A 16,805-nucleotide genomic window follows, 5' to 3' on the forward strand; every position below is an offset into this window, starting at 1 on the left:
TTTATTCTGTCACAGTTCTGGAGGCCAGAAGTGCAAAACCAAGAAGCAAAGTCAGAAGTGGGCAGACCTGCACTTCCTCCAAAGGCGCTAAGGGGCCGATCCAGTCATTCCTTGCCTCTCACAGGCTCTGGGGGCTCCCGATAATCCTCAAATTTCCTTGCCTGGCTGCTGCCCCAGGCCAGTCCTACCTCCCTCTTCACACTGCCTTCCCCTATTTTGATAAGGACATCTGTCCCTGGATTTAGGACCCACCCTAAATCCAGATGATCTCACTTAACTTAATTCATCTTAACTTAATAATATAATAATAAATAAATATTATAATTTATTTATATATTAATAATATATAATAACTATAATAAAATTATTATATATAATAACTATATATATTTAACTTAAATATATATAATAAAAATAATAATAAAAAGGCAAGATTATATGTATATATATAATAAAAATAATAATAAAAAGGCAAGATTTTCCAGATTCTGAGTGGACATGTCTTTTGGGGGGCTACTGCTTTGCCCACTATAGTGAGAACCAAAGAGGTCTTGCTGGTGACCATCAATGGTCACCAAATGAGACCATCACTTAGATGACCTCATGATTTAATAAATTCTAAGATTCTTAAATGTTTCAGTTGCCAAGACCATTACTGGCTCAAATGAACTTGGTTGTCACATGAACACAGACTTTACACGGCTGTTAAGCCGGATCTCCCCACCTGCATTTATGTCCTTGTTCGTGCAGCAAAAAAGAGATCATCTTATTCCCCCATTGATTTCACGTAGAGAACATTTGGAGCCTTGACCTCATCATCCATCATTTTATCTAAGCTGCAAGTCTATATATCAAACACAAAGAAGCCAAAAGAGAGCCGTGAGGAGAAGTTAACTAGAATTCTATCCCTTTCCAGCACTCGTTTAATGAATATTTATGGTGTTTTCACACAGTGTGAGATGCTACACTGGGCTTTCTGAAGGACTCCAAGTTAAGGCGTAACTTATACAATATCACAGAAAGCTCACAAAGCCACCAATGAATATTTTTAGGCATACTTGAAGAATTCAACTAAAAGCATATGCTTTTGCATTATTCATAACAGTGAAAAATAACTTGCCAAATGCCTTGCTTGACATTTATGTCAAGATACATTTATCTACCAATTTGCCAATTCAATAACCAATCTTATCAGGAAGAGGCTTTTATTTGCCAGGGCTTATTTTTTCAGCGAACCTATATCGGTTCCTGATGATCACTGTTGGAAGATTGATTCTAAAATGATGGGGTTGGCACACACCAAGTTTATCAGTCTGCAGTTAGTAGAATAAAACTTAAAAAAAAAATTTCTCATATCCCATCAACTGACACTTCTTTAACTTTCCAGGAATTCCAAAAATTACCGACAGGGGCTTTTCCTGTAAGGAATTGACTCACCTGCGTGAAAGAAAATTTTTGTGTACAATGAGTCGTGTGTGTGTGTGTGTGTGTGTGTGTGTGTGTACAAGTGTGTTTGCAGAATATATGTGTGTGTGACTTCCTTTTGTCAAATTAACTCTCAGTGCAACCCTATAAGGTGGAAACTGCCCATTAAACCTACTTTATTGATAAGGAAAATAGTTGAAGCAAAACTGGGTGACAAGAAATACTTTTTCATGAAAGCTGGACATGAGTGAGCAGGGGAGGGGCAGAGAGAGAGGGAGAGAGAGAATCCCAGGCAGGCTCTGCACTGTCAGCACGGAGCCGGACGTGGGGCTGGAACTCACAAACTGCGAGATCATGACCTGAACTGAAACCAGGAGTCGGAGGCTTGACCAGCTAAACCACCTGTCGCCACTTGAAGGAAGCACTCTTTTTTTGAAAGATGAATTTTCTGGTCCCGGACAACGTCCTTTCATCTGAATAAGGCCACCCATGCACACAAGTTCCAAAGATGGTGGGTGTCGCTGGTGCCACCTGAATGGGGATGAGTCACAGATGAATGAGAATCTTGCCCTTGCTGTTGAAGGTCACTGACATTTAAATCAGGACACCATGCCAGTTACATTCATACCAGCTCACGTTTTCGTCTCGAAACAATTCCTTCTTAGTTGACCCTCTGAAATATGAACTGAAATGCTTTTTTTTTTTAATATTTATTTATTTTTGAGAGAGAGTGCCCGCGAGTGGGGGAGGGGCAGAGAGAGGGGCAGACAGAGAATTGGAAGCAGCCTCCGCGCTGTCAGCGCAAAGCAGGACACGGGGCTGGAACCTACAAATCGTGACATCATGACCTGAGCTGAAGTCAGACGCTCAACCGACTGAGCCACCCAGGCGCCTCAAACTGAAAATGCTTTTAAACAATCAATCCAGGTCAACAGTTCAGATGAAAGTCATCAGAAAACCTTATACAATAGCAACAACAATAAAACTGTATGTAAGCCCTTCTCCAGACCAATTAAAAGGGGTCAGTAGGAGTGAGGCAGAGAATCAACATTTTTAAAAGCTTCCTGGGTGATTCTAATGTGCAGCCAAGGATTTGAGCCACAGATCGAAAAATACCTCATCTAGAGGGGTGAGAGCAGAGTCTCTCAGACTTTACTGTGGATAAAAATGACCTAGAAGTGTGTTAAAAATGCAGAGGTACAGTTACCAATAGAGATTCTGACTCAGGGGGTCTAGTGAGGAGTCCAGGATCTGCAATGCAAGTATCCCTTCATCACATTTTTAAAATTTTATTTATTTATTTATTTATTTATTTATTTAGAGCAGGAGCAGGAGAGGGGCAGAGAGAGGGAGCGAGACAGAATCCCAAGCAGGCTCAGCACTGTCAGTGCAGAGCCCAATATGGGGCTCAAACTCACAAACCATGAGATCATGACCTGAGCTGAAGTCAGGAGTCTGACACTTAACCAACTGAGCCCCCCAGGCGCCCCTCCCTTGACCCCATTTTAAGAAACAACAAAATAGCAAAGAGGCATAGCAAGATGCCCTCTTTTGGCCTCTCTGGGACTAAAATGATTTCTCCTGGTCTTTCCTTTCCAATGTGAAGATCATCCTTATTTCCAAAAATATTTAAGTAAACTAGGCATCACGTTAGCCAGGTTAGGTTCTGCTACAGTAATAAACTCTCACACCATAGGGGTTGTTTTTTGTTTTTGTTTTTATTTAGTTTATTTATTTTGTAATTTAAATCCAAATTAGTTAACATATAGTGTACTAATGATTTCAGGAATAGAATTTAGTGATTCATCACTTACATAGAACACCCAGTGCTCATCCCAACAAGTCACCTCCTTAATGCCCATCACCCATCTAGCCCATTCCCCTACCCAACACCTCAGCAGCAACCCTCAGTTCGTTCTCTGTATTTAAGAGTCTATCATGGCTTGTCTCCCTCTCTGTTTTTATCTTATTTTTGCCTCCCTTCCCCTATGTTCATCTGTTTTGTTTCTTAAATTCCACATGTAAGTCACACCTTAGGAGTTTTCTACAAAGTTTATTTCTGGATACATCACTGACTTTCCCATCACATCGGGAGGTCTACTCCATACGGTCACTTAGAGACCGAAGTCAATGGAGACACCACTCTCTGGTAACACAGCCATATCAACAGGCGAGGAGCAGAGGACAAAGAACAGTGCAGAAAACTCCCAATGGCTTGATGTCCCTCGGATGGGAAATGACACTGGCACAGCCACTCACAATCCATTGGCCACCCCTAGTCACGTGACTCCCAAGAGGGAGAGGAGAGAATGTAGGGGAGCTTGGACGACAATTGATAAATGCAACTGTCTCTTCCAAGGGATTTGAACAGTTGTGCCTTATCTCTGGCTCCTTTCATCTGTTGACAATGTATTATCTTTCTCAATCAAGCAAGCATTTATTAAGCCCCAACTCTGTGATTAGTACTGTGCCAGAAAATAATCGAAGACAGGCTCCAAAAGAAATAAAAAAATAGGCCTCCTAGTCGTTGAGATTCTTGAGGGAGATAATACAGATAAGAAAGAGTTAGTGAACAATAGACAATATTGCACAACTGAGGGCCAAATTATGTGGGCGCCTCTGTGTGCAGTCGCTGCTCAGAAAGGGTGTGATCGTGAGGCCTGGGATGGTCAGGGGAGACTTGCACGGGCACTGGGAAGCTGGATCGGACTTGAAGGAGGCCTAGGTAACAGCTTAGAAGGCGTAGGAATCACGGACTATGAATCTTCTAAGAGGATCAAGGTGTTACACGTCCAGGGAGACCCGACTGGTCCATTTGCTACTTCTGAGTTTATTTTGGTTTCTATTAAAGCCCATAATTAACTGAACTCAGGATGTCAGTGGAAGTCAGCCACTGGCAAAGCGCAAACTCCACACAGTGGCTTGGAAATAGGACTAACTTCTACCTTTCCCTTAGTGAAGAGGGGAAGGGGGGATGGCTCAGTCGGTCGAGCGTCCAACTTCAGCTCAGGTCATGATCTCACAGTTTATGAGTTCCAGCCCCACGTCGGGCTCTGTGCTGACAGCCTGGAGCCTGCTTCAGATTCTGTCTCAGTCTCTCTGCCCCTCCCCTACTCACTTTCTGTCTCTCTGTCCCTTTCTCTCAAATATAAAAAAATAAAACATAAAAAAATTTTTTTTTTTTTAAAGAGGGGAAGGACCCTGGGAGAATCTGTAGAGCTTGCCTGTGGTGGCCTCTCTAACATCCCCCAAAGAGTGGCTCCTCCCGTGAAGGCCACGGGTAGAGTCCCGAGGAAAAGCTGAGTGCTTGGAGTTCACCCTGTCAGATGTGATGTAGAGTCGTCTCTTAAGACTCGAAGCTCTCCTGTCCTGCCATGCTGCCACTAATGTCACTGCCACCATCTTTCGGATTTCAAACTCCCGAGGCTTTCCCACCGAAGGCAGGACTCCGCCAGCCCAGTAAATCAGCAGAAAAATAATAAATAGATGCTCTCACTGCCCGTCCAGAGGAGGCTTGTGCAATCCCCCCCACCCCGCCCCATGCCCTGTGCTACTGTCACCACTCCTGCCGGGGACCCAGGGAAACTCGGGAGGGAAGGTGTGGGTGCCTCCGTCCCTGCAGACAAAGAGCCAAGTCTCCGAGATGTGTGAGCGTGTGCTGGAGGCAGTGCCCGAGGATGGGGTGGGCTGGGAAGATTGGGATCTGCCGGGCTGTGTTGAAACCGAGTCTCGTGCTGGGCCTGGAGGAACAGAGCGTCTGCAGATAAGCGAGCCGGGCTGGAAGTCTGGGTCAGGAGGGGGCTCACCTCTGAGAACAGCCTGCTTGGCGGTGCGGTGAGAACCGTGGTTTGGACATGCCTATTTGCTTGTGGCTTTGGCCCCCACAGCAAGGCGCAGGGGGAGGGGGAGGAGGGGGAAAAAGTGTTGAAATGTCAACAGGGAGGCTGAGGAGTTCTCATGGGTGGCTGCGTCAGGGTGGCCACTGGGGTAGGAAGGGAGGACTCGGGCCTGGGGTCTGGGAGGAGCTGCTCCTTAGGGACTGCGAAGGGAGAGACCGTACAGACCAGGTTAGAACATCTCCAACTCCTCTGCCTTATAAGTCAGCTCAGCGAAGCCCCGAGAAGGAAGCCGGCCGACCCCAGTCACACAGCTAATGGGGGCAGAGTCAGCATCGCCCAGTGTTCCAGGCTCATAGTCCAAAGCCACTTGTCCACCACGCTGTCAGGGCGAAGTCATGCACACACACACACACGGTTGTACAAACACACTTATGGAAAATCAGACAACAGAGCAGAGCTTAACTCAGGGTGGGCAGGCTTCTGCAAGATGGGGAGAGGGCCCCAGGAAACGCCCCCCACACCTCGTCAGCCTCGACGGCTTCCCCCTCAGGCTAGACAGTGCCATCTTCCAGCAACAGATCCTTAACCTCCCATCCCAGGTGAACTTCTGATTTTTCATTAAGACTCCTCATTCAAGAGGTAACTCACTGGCAGAGCTTTGATGGGACCACAAAGAAATCTCTGACACATCTGAACTGTCCACAGGATGCCTTGGCCTTGGAGCGAAGTTTTCCTGGAATTATTTTGGGGGAGGAGGGGCAGGAATTCTGCTCACTGGGTGGGATGCACATCATTTTCTGACTCTAGAGAAGCGATATGTTGAGTATCACACCCCTGCAGGAGCTGGGAAGTCACCGGAGGGAAAGGCCCACGGGCCTACACCACACTCGGCTGACAGCCTCAGAGGGTGCCTCCTTCATGGGAGCTTCTCCAGGAAAAGGCCACATGCTCTGACCCTACACTCTGCCCTCCTGGCCAGTCCCTTCCAGCCTCACTTCACTGGTGTCTGAGGCTGCTCTTCAGGCACTGGGTCGAGAGGTTGTGGGCCTAGTGGCTCGAAGCACAAACTCTGGAGCCAGACTGCTCAGTGCAAGTCTCAGCCCCACCACTCAGCTGTGTGATCTTGAGCCAGTTACTTGACCTTTATTCTTCAGGCTCCTTATCTCTAAAATGAGAATAACAGTAGTCCCTCCATTACAGGGTAGTTATTGGGGATTTTATTTATTATGTAAAGTACTCGGGGTGCCTGGGTGGCTTAGTCGGTTGAGCGTCCGACTTCGGCTCAGGTCATGATCTCGTGGTCGTGGGTTCGAGTCCCACATCGGGCTCTGTGCTGACAGCTCGGAGCCTGGAGCCTGCTTCGGATTCGTGTCTCCCTCTCTTTCTCTGCGCCTCCTCCACTCATGCTCTGTCTCTCTCAGTCTCTCAAAAACAGATAAATGAATGTTAAAAAAATTTTTTTAATATTATGTAAAGTACTTAAAATCTAGTGCAATGTGTTCCTTTACTATAATCAGAATTCCCTCTTCTAGACATAAAGTAAATTTCCTGTTTTGTCAATGGGACCAGCATGAGAGAAAGAACATGTGTTAAAGTAATAAAAATGTCTCAACCTCATTCACTCATTCATTCATTCATTCAGCATGCACCATGGCTGTGCTTGTTCTTTTCAAGTAAAAAAGCCACAGATAAAATACAACGATTCAAATATAGCTTCGGGCACAGCTTAGCTTCCACTTGTTTCTCCTGGATCTCCAGCTGTTCTCCGCAGACCTATAATTGTCCCAGCTGCTTTCTGAAAACATCAGCCCAGCCCCTCTCCCAGGTGAGTGATGGCAGCAGCCTGGCACGCCTGGGTCCCACCTGGGCACCCAACGGGAGCGTCTGCATCCTTCCTAGGCTGTTCTTTTGAAATTCCACACCAATAATTAAGGATTTCTAATTCTGTAGTAATTGAGCACTATTTGGGACTGATTAAGTAGATACTATCTAAATAATTATCTATTATAGCGTTGCTTTCTTTTGTGTGGGTTATGAATGGCTTGTCCAAAGCGAACATAAAATCTCTCTCCCACCTGGCTCTTATTATGTCTATACATTTTCTCTCCCCGTTCCCTCACTGTTTCTCTCTCTTTCTGCCTTTTCTCTGCTCTTTTTGCTTTCTCTTTCTCCTTCTTTTGCCTTGCTTTGCCACAGCGCCATACGGCCTCATCGCTTTGGTGATTTGGCGATAACATCAACCTCTAGTGTTTGCTCTGTGGAATTCCAAACCAAATAAACAGTAGGGCTGATTTTTATTTTAAGTGGTAGAATTGACTGGTGGTTAGGGGACCCTCGTTATATCATGTCCAGGAGTCAGGCACTTTATCAAGGGCAGTTTAATTATTATGTCTAACTTAATTAAACCATCACAACAATCCAGGAAAGTAGATAACATCAATTAAGAAGCGGAAGCAGAGAAAGTCAGGTAGTTTGCCCATGTGTGATATATGTGTAACATACATTAACACGCATGATAATGGAGGTTGCATGTGTATGATCATGTACAGAAAAATGAGCCCCCTTTTCATTTCAAGTCACTGCTGGAATGAAGCAGACCACAAATATCCCTCCCCACCCCAAGCCTGAAGGTCTTGCGTAACACTTCCAGATGCAGCAGAGGGTCCCTGGTAGTCAGAGGCCCCTGGTCGTTTTCACTTCCCATAACAGCCTGCGGCTCACCAAGGGCAGGGGCCACGTCCTGTCTGCTTCCACCCATTTCTTCAGCGCTCAAACCTGTGTTCAACACATACTTTTTGTGAATGCATTGAAGGGTTCGTTTGCAGGTATCTTAGTAGTAACACTTGCTCCACACTGATTCGGACCCCAGTAGGGAGCTTGTACTAACTGCCTCATCTCCTACTGTCTTGTCTGTCCAATAAGATGACACGCATTTCTTTTCCCATACACTATGGCACCGACAAGTGCTGGGGACACAGTGGATATTCAAAAAGTCCTTGCAAGGGTGCCTGGGTGGCTCAGTAGTTTAAGTGTCTGGCTTCAGTTCAGGTCACGATCTCACGGTTCACCAGTTCGAGCCCCACAGCTCAGAGCCTGGAGCCTCCTTCACCCTCTCTTTCTGCCCCATTCCTGCTCATGCTGTCTTTCTCTCTCAAAAATAAATAAACACTTAAAAAAAAAAAGTCCTTGGCAAATTAGACTGAATTGCTAAATGGATGGCAGCTCCAGGGTAGTTTTCATTTTTTTTTTCAAACTTTTCAAATTTCTTATTTTTAAGTGTTTATTTATTTTGAGATAGAGAGAGTGGTCATGCACACATGGAGGGGTGGAGGGGAGGGGCAGAGAGAAAGAATCTCAACCTCCTCACTGTCAGCCCAGAACCCATTGAGGGGCTTGATCTCACAAATCGTGAGATCGTGACCTGAGCTGAAATCAAGAGTTGGATGCTTAACTGACTGAGCCACCCAGGCACCCCAGGCAGTTTTTTAAAGAAAAATAAGGGTGCTTGTCCAGTCTCTGAGCTGAAAGCTATAAAGAACACCCAGCTTCCCCACCCCCCTGCCCACCTGTCAGGCTTACCTGTCAGTGCAGATTGTTGGTAGTGGAGTCAAAGTTTCTCCAAAGTACACATAGTTAATTAAATGGTTGACAGGCTTACTTATCTCACGTTTTAGAATCTCCAAGAATTCTTAGGTGATGGCCAGTTGATGTGGGCTGATCACTCATCAATAGACTTCCAATTGTTAAAACCATCCCTGCAGCAGGGGTAAAAATGTACCAAACATCTTTTGTTTGAGATCAGATCTAGCTTGAAAATATAAGACATTTGTCCCTGTAAGTATGAGACATCTTATGTTCATATGCCTGGGTCTCCAGAGACCAGATTCTGCAGACAAATTCCCTTCAAGCTCTCCCTGCATCTTGGGAGGGTTACTTCATGTCTTGAAGCCTTTTTTTCCAGCTTACTTTTTTTTTTTCAATGTGTACTTATTTATTTTGAGAGAGAGAGAGAGATGGAGATAGAAAGTGAGCAGGGGAGGGGCAGAGAGAGGAGCAGAGAATCCCAAGGCAGGCTCTGTACCCTCAGGGCAGAACCTGATGCAGGACTCGATCCCAAGAACCGAGAGATCATGACCTGAACTGAAATCAGGACTGGAATGCTTAACCAACCGGGCCACCCAGGCGTCCCTTGAAGCCTTTTTTCCGTCTGTAAAATGAGGATTTTGTTCTTTGAGTTCTCGTCCACACATCCAACTACTAAGACCCTATGATAGTGGAGGCTGTACAAGAATGAATCATGAGACTCTGGCTAGAGCGATAGCTCATAAATTTGACTACATTGGATCCAAAACAGCACTAGGCAAGAAAGCCTGGGAAGATGCAGCTCTGGGTAGGAAGAATAAACAAGAGATGAATGGAGGAAATAGGCAGTGGTGGAAGAGACTAGAAAGGATGTGGGGTAACAAGGTAGACGGTAAGCACTGGGAGCTGGGGTGTGTGGAATGTGATGCAGGTTAGGCCCTTAAGAGGAAGGGAAAGTTCCTGAGAGTGGGAAGGCAGCCCCTGGGCACCGTACAGAACTACCTGGGGAGCTTATTAAAACTACACATGCTCCTAGACCCACCCTTGGGGATTCAATTCCAGCAGGTCTAGAGTTGGCTGGGACACCGTTTTTATTTTAATTTTTTTAATTTTAATTTTTAAAGTTTATTTATTTATTTTGAGAGAGAGAGAGAGAAAAAAAGAAAGAGAGAGCACGAATGGGGGTGAGGCAGAGAGAGAGAATCCCAAGCAGTCCCCACGCTGTCAGTGCAGAGCCTGATGCAGGGCTCAAACTCACAAACCATGAGATCATGACCGGAGCCGAAATCAAGAGTCGGAAGCTTAACCGACTGAGCCACCCAGGTGCTCCGAAACCGTTTTTAAATATAAGCCCCAGGTACTGTCATGCGGCAACCTGACTTTTGTGTCTGGTGTTAAAGCTAAAGTAATGAGAGGACTTCCACTGGCAGGTGGGGGAGGGGGGTGGGTCCTGGAATTGTGGGAATAATACAGGCTACTTGTCCGGGTGCGAAGCAGGGCTTATGCTTTAGGAAAGAGGAACCTGATCCTGTTACTGGGCATCTGTCAGTGTGCAGAAAATGTGTGCTCCCAAGGTCCCTCGTGGCTCTGGTTGACGTTCATGCATTTGAGTACGAAGACTTGGGGATACATGGAGGAGGGCAGCTGCGCAGTTCCAAAGAGGTGCTTCCTTGTTGTTTTACAACAGAGTGCCCACAATTACCTTTCTCTTTGAAGAGGCGACAAATAGAAGAGTTAACAGACTCTGGTGCCAGGAAGCCTGAACTTGGACCTCAGGTAGGGTTGCTGATCCGCCCACAAAAATACAGGACGTCCAGTAAAAAGTGAATTTCAGTGCTGTTTCATCTGGCAGTTCTAATCCCAGCTCCAGCACTTAGCAGCCATGTGAACGTGGGCACTGCTGAATCTCTCTGCGCCTCAGGATCCCCCTTTGCAAAATGGGGCAACAGTAGTACTCACCTCACAGAATCGCTATGAGGGTTAAATAGGTTAAGATGTGTTAAGTGCTTAGGACAATGCCTGGCATATGCTAAGTGCTAGATACATGTTAGCTTTTACTGTTATCTGATGGTGCCCTTCTAAAGTTTTCATCCCCAAACCAGGCCAGGGGCAGATTGTTAAGACTTCCTGAAGTTGAAACATTCTTACTTTTACCCCAAATAATTGGATCCAATGTTCACTCCCTTTGGGAGCCAGCAGGCTTCACAGAGCAGGAATGTTCGTGGTCAAAAGCTGCACCAGTAATTCTGATCGGATGCCTCTCTAGTAACCGCTCTTGGGCACAGGTGAATTTACTAGCTGAAAATGGATTAGCTCACTCTATCTCTCTTACTGGCAGAGACTAGCCATCCCTAGGGCATGTCTCGCAGGTATGAGTAGTGACTGCTCACGTAGCAGAAACAGACAAAATACAGAATATGTGTGTTCAAAGGGCTTTAGGATGATCTAATTCAATCACAAATAGCACCACACAATAGAACTTTGTGCCGTAACAGACATATTTTACATCTGTACCACCCAACCCTATTGAGCACCAAAAATGTAGCTCAGAAACTGGATTTTTTAAATCTTTTTTAAAAGCGTTTGTTTATTTTGAGAGAGACAGAGAGCACACGAGCAGAGGAGGGACAGAGAGAGGAGGAGGAGGAGGAGAGAGAATCCCAAACAGGCTCTGCACTGACAGCCCGATGCAGGGCTCGAACCCACAAACTGTGAGATCATGACCCGAGCCGAAATCAAGAGTCAGACACTTAACCGACTGAGCCACCCGGGCGCCCCTGAAACGGAATTTTTTAATGTAGCTTCATGTGGCGAGCAGCTACCGGAGTAGACAACACAGGAAAGGAAGCATCTGGAACCCAGAAAGGTAAAATTGTTTCCCCAGGCCTCACAGTCAGTTATGTATAAGGTTGGAGCTAGGGCCCAGGTCTCCTGACTCCTTTTTCAGTGCTCTTTCCACCTGGAGCCTTTAAGAACGCGTGCTGTTGGGGCGCCTGGGTGGCGCAGTCGGTTAAGCGTCCGACTTCAGCCAGGTCACGATCTCACGGTCCGTGAGTTCGAGCCCCGTGTCGGGCTCTGGGCTGATGGCTCAGAGCCTGGAGCCTGTTTCCGATTCTGTGTCTCCCTCTCTCTCTGCCCCTCCCCCGTTCATGCTCTGTCTCTCTCTGTCCCAAAAATAAATAAACGTTGAAAAAAAATTTTTAAAAAAAAGAACGCGTGCTGTAAGGTAGGGAGACAGTTCCTCTGCTTAGAAAGCCTTGTACCGTTAAACTAGATTACGACGCATTCTTCCCTCTAAAACCCTGAGCGCGCTCTGTCAGGACCAAGGAGGATGAGATACAGAAACACAGCCTGCAGAGTTACAGACATTTCTTAAGGCTCTAATCCTCAAATAAATAGCTCTTTCATCTTCTCCGGGTGACACCCCCTTTGTTAAAGCTGTCAAACTCGGTGACACCTTAAGCCCAACTGGCTACATTAGTGGGCATGCTGCACAGGGGCCGACCTGGTTGGGTCACAGCTCCACGTGCACTGGCCCTTTATGTCCTTCCGCGCTGCCGCATTCCTAGGGATCCTGTCTGTGTAGGACAAGATGAGGCTTATCCTTGACAACAGGGGAGGCAGTAAAGTGTGGTGAGCTCCGCAGCCAGCCAGGACGCCTGGATTCAAATCCCTACTCTGCCATGTGCTGCGTACGAGCTGGACGACCTTGGGCAAGTCACTTAACCTCTCTGGGCCTCTAGTTCCTCATCTATAAAATATGACACAATAACCATACCCGTTTCATAGAGTTGTTGTGGGATTAAAAGAGGTACTACATGGAAGACATCCAGAACAACCACTGGCATGTAGGAGAAACATTTGATAAACACTAGGTGTTTGTTACAATGGGTCTTCACAAGGAAGTTGTGGTTGGGGAGAGAGGACTTCACGGGCTCGCTCTGGCAAATGGCTTTGAGCAGGTGGCCTAATGCTTCTGTATTTTTCGGTCTAAATTATGAGAACAATGAGGATCCCCGATTACGAGGATGACAGAGAACAGCAAGGAGGGAGTTCAATTCAAGGAACAATCATAATTTTATGTGACTGTGACGTGTTGGAAAAGCTTTCTCTGCTAACAATATTTTCTTAGAAGTTCAGGAAGTCCCACTTTTCCATTTCAGGGCAGTGGCCACATTTTACGTCTCACAGACCCTCTCAGAGTAAGATGAGATCGTGGAGTCTGAAGGATAGAAGCTGGGACCCACAGGGTAAATCCAGGCTGCAGATGTGTTTTGCTTGGCCTGCAGTGAAGACCCAACAATGTTTTTAAAATGTTTAATTAGTTGCCAACATTACGCGCACGCGCGCGCGCACACACACACACACACACACACACACGAGATTTCACATTTTAAAAATCCAGGTTTCCAGCTCCTCTTGCAAAACCAGATGATATGGCAACCCTGTCCCTGATTCAAGCCAGGCAACAACTGGCTGGCACAGGGCTAAGGCCCTCTGGGGTGCGACGTTCCCAACCTGGTCCACCTCACTCCGTGTGACCTGCCCGACTCCATCCATCAGCAGCCCTGATCTAGTCCAACCCTCCCTTCTACTGATGGGAAAACCTAGGGGCCCAGGTTCCCAGCCCCCAGGCCAGTGCCCCTCCTTTGTACCAGTGGTTCTTGAACTTGAGCCCGCATCAGAATCACCAAGAGGACCTTCTGAAACACAGATTGCTGGGTGGAAGTTTCTGAGCAGTAGGTTTGCATTTCTAAGGGGTTCCCAGGCGACGCTGCTGCTGTTGGTCCAGGGGAAGCACTTTGAGAATAACTGTTTCACATCCAACCACTTTCTATTTGCGAACTTATCGGAGTCGACCCAGCAACGGACTATTCCCATTGATCCCACCCCTCTTTTCCCACTGTCCTTTTTCCCTTTGAGTTTTTCTCACCTTTTTTCTTCTTAGCCATTTTTTTTTTACCCCCACCCTCACTTTTCTCAGTTACCTATTTTCTGGAGGTCAGCTGCGGCAGCGCCACGCGGCCCTCTCCGCATAATCTGCCTCGCACCCGCAGACCCCGCCAGGGGCAAATGTCGCCCCTCTCTGTCCAGTCCCAGAACTTCGGGTCCCTCGGAGCCCCCGCCTCCCCCGCCACGGGGTCCCGCTGTCCGCGTCTTCGCGGAGATCTGCAACCCCGCGGTCACAGCTGCCGCGCCGCCTCGGCATCTGTCTCCCTTCACACTCCTTCGGTCGTTTGGACGGTTTTGAGCCACCGGGCCGGGCTGCCCCCAGCCCGGTTGTCCCCAGAAGCCCGGCGGCCTCCTCCGAGCGGCGGGCTTTGGAAGGAACCAAAGCGATCGCGACCTTAATGGACGAATTTTCTCTTCTGAAAGAAGCCGAAACATGCTGGTGGGCAGGACAGGGCTTTGGCGGATCAGCTCCGGCCCCGCGCCCCCGGCGCCCCTCCCCCGCGCGTCCCCGCGCCTTTGATGTCGCCCCCCTCCCCGCCTGCTCCACCCCCACCCCAGCTCGGCCCGCAGGGCGCGCCAAGTTTGGGCTCCGGCTGCTGGCTGCTCGCGGAGCTGTCTGCCAATCCTCAGCCGCACCTGCCCCCAGGCCGGCCCAGGTCCCCGCTCTGCACCTGCAAGGGGCCCCAAACGCCTTTGGTGAGACTCCCTCCCCCAGGTGGCTCAGGGGTGGTGGGGTGTCTGGGTCAGGGGGAAGCCCCAGGTAAACTCGAATAAGGAAGGAGACGGGAGAAAACTTTCTTTTAAGGAAGGAGAAGGGGAGGAAGGGGATGAGCACCTTCTCTAATGACTTCTGGGATCATCTTGAGTCCCACCGTGTACCTAGTGCTTGCCCGAGTCATTGGCAGAGCTGGGCTTTCTCTTCTTTATTTTTTTTTTTTTAATGTTTATTTATTTTTGAGACAGAGAGAGACAGAGCATGAACGGGGGAGGGGCAGAGAGAGAGAGGGAGACACAGAATCGGAAACAGGCTCCAGGCTCTGAGCCATCAGCCCAGAGCCCGACGCGGGGCTCGAACTCATGGACCGCGAGATCGTGACCTGGCTGAAGTCGGACGCTTAACCGACTGCGCCACCCAGGCGCCCCCAGAGCTGGGCTTTCAAAGCTCTCTGTTCAGCCCTCGTCCCAGAAAGGAAGCTCCCATTGGACCTGGTGTTTGCACTTTGCACCCCTGCCCACCAACCAAGGATGAAAAGGGAGGATTTCTGGGTCAAAATACCCGGGGCCCCTGGTTGCCACTGATTTCTTCCGTTCCATAAGCTCTCTACCTACCACTCTGCCTCTCAGCACGCCAGTCCAAAGCCCAGCTTGCCTATATGGCATCAAGGAATGGTGAATCCTATTAAAAATAATCATAATAAAAATAGGAAATAAAAGGACTATGGGGGAAAGAGCAGATAGCAGACTGGGGTCTAGGGTTCGGGGGGTCAGGGGGAGGCATCTCCTGCCGTAGGATTTATGTGGTCTACAAAAATCCAGTAGGGTAACAATTGCTGGTATCTGGTGAGCATTCGCTATTCCCTAGACCCTGCACCAGGGGCATGACTTGTTTTCTCTCGTTTCTTTTACTTCTAATTTTTTAACACTTATATATGTAGTTAACATTTATTTATTTTTGTGCGAGAGAGAGACAGAGTGCAAGCAGGGGAGGGGCAGAGACAGAGAGGGAGACACAGAATCCGAAGCAGGCTCCAGGCTCTGAGCTGTCAGCACAGAGCCCGACGTGGGGCTGGAACTCACAAACCATGAGGTCATGCATGACCTGAGCTGAAGTCAGATGCTTAAACAACTGAGCGACCCAGGCACTCCTTGTTTATTATTCTTTTTTAATGTTTATTTATTTTTGAGAGAAAGAGAGCACAAGTGGGAGAGGGATAGAGAGAGAGACATACACAGAATCTCAAGCAGGCTCCAAGCTGTCAGCACAGAGCTTGATGCTGGGCTCTCCAGCCCACAAACCCTGAAATCATGACCTGAGCTGAAACTGGGCACCTAACTGACTGAGCCACCCAGGAAGCCCATGCCCATGTTTTCTCTCGTTTAAAACTACTGCTCTATAAAATAGGTTCCCATCGGGGTACCTGGGTGACTCAGTCAGTTAGGCGTCCGACTCTTGATTTAGGCTCAGGTCATGATCTCAGGGTTCCATGGGATCAAGCCCCTTGTTCGGCTCTGTGCTGACAGCACAGAACCTGCTTAGGATTCTCTCTCTCTGTCTCTCTCTGCCACTCCCTAGCTTGCTCTGTTTCTCCAAATAAATAAAATAAAACTTAAAAAAAAGATAGGCATCCATTGTACAGATGACGAAAGTAAGGCTTAGAAAAGGTTATGTATTTTTATGTATTTGCCCTTAACCATTCAGGCAAGTAGTGGGAGGAGATCCAAACTCAAGCTGGTTGACTCTGAAGCCTGCACTTGAACTCCTTGATTATCTGGCTTTCTAAACAGTGCCTCTGTGGGCAGGTGGGATCAAGAAGCCAAGGCTTCCAGGGAGGCAGAAGCTAGATGAGCATCATTGGCCTTGAATAAGACAATGAGATTTCTTCCCTTCTTCTTCTTCTTCTTCTTCTTCTTCTTCTTCTCCTTCTTCTTCTTCTTCAAGGAATAGAATAAGAAAATATTTAATGGTTAAATGTTCCAAAAATCTCAGGCCTGTCTTCATGTCCAAAAGTTTGTCCTGGTACATTTACTAATGAAAACATCTCAGACAAATGTTATCTGGGATCCAGATCGCCACTCAGACTTCTAACCTCTGGGGATGAAACCCTGAAACCCTCCTGCGAGTCCCACCTTTTGACATACAAATGACAGTTTCCTGTATAGTAGGAGCTTCCCCTCCTTCAAGAAAAGGAGTTGGAGAAATTTGGGCCCATTTTCATTTCACCATAACTCAGACAAAACATTTACGAGGATATAGTGAGGTTTCCCAAAAGCCTATAACTTTCCTTT

General features: G+C 47.5%; 1 non-coding gene across 1 annotated transcript; it reads left to right on the plus strand.

The window, feature by feature from the left end:
• Window positions 1-6,508: 6,508 nt before the first annotated feature.
• On the plus strand, window positions 6,509-6,592 carry TRNAR-UCG. The gene has a single exon. It is a non-coding gene; the product is annotated as a tRNA-Arg (tRNA).
• The last annotated feature ends 10,213 nt before the right edge of the window (window positions 6,593-16,805 follow it).

The sequence above is a fragment of the Felis catus genome, chromosome A3, assembly GCF_018350175.1.
Source record: "Felis catus isolate Fca126 chromosome A3, F.catus_Fca126_mat1.0, whole genome shotgun sequence".
NCBI lineage: Eukaryota > Metazoa > Chordata > Mammalia > Carnivora > Felidae > Felis > Felis catus.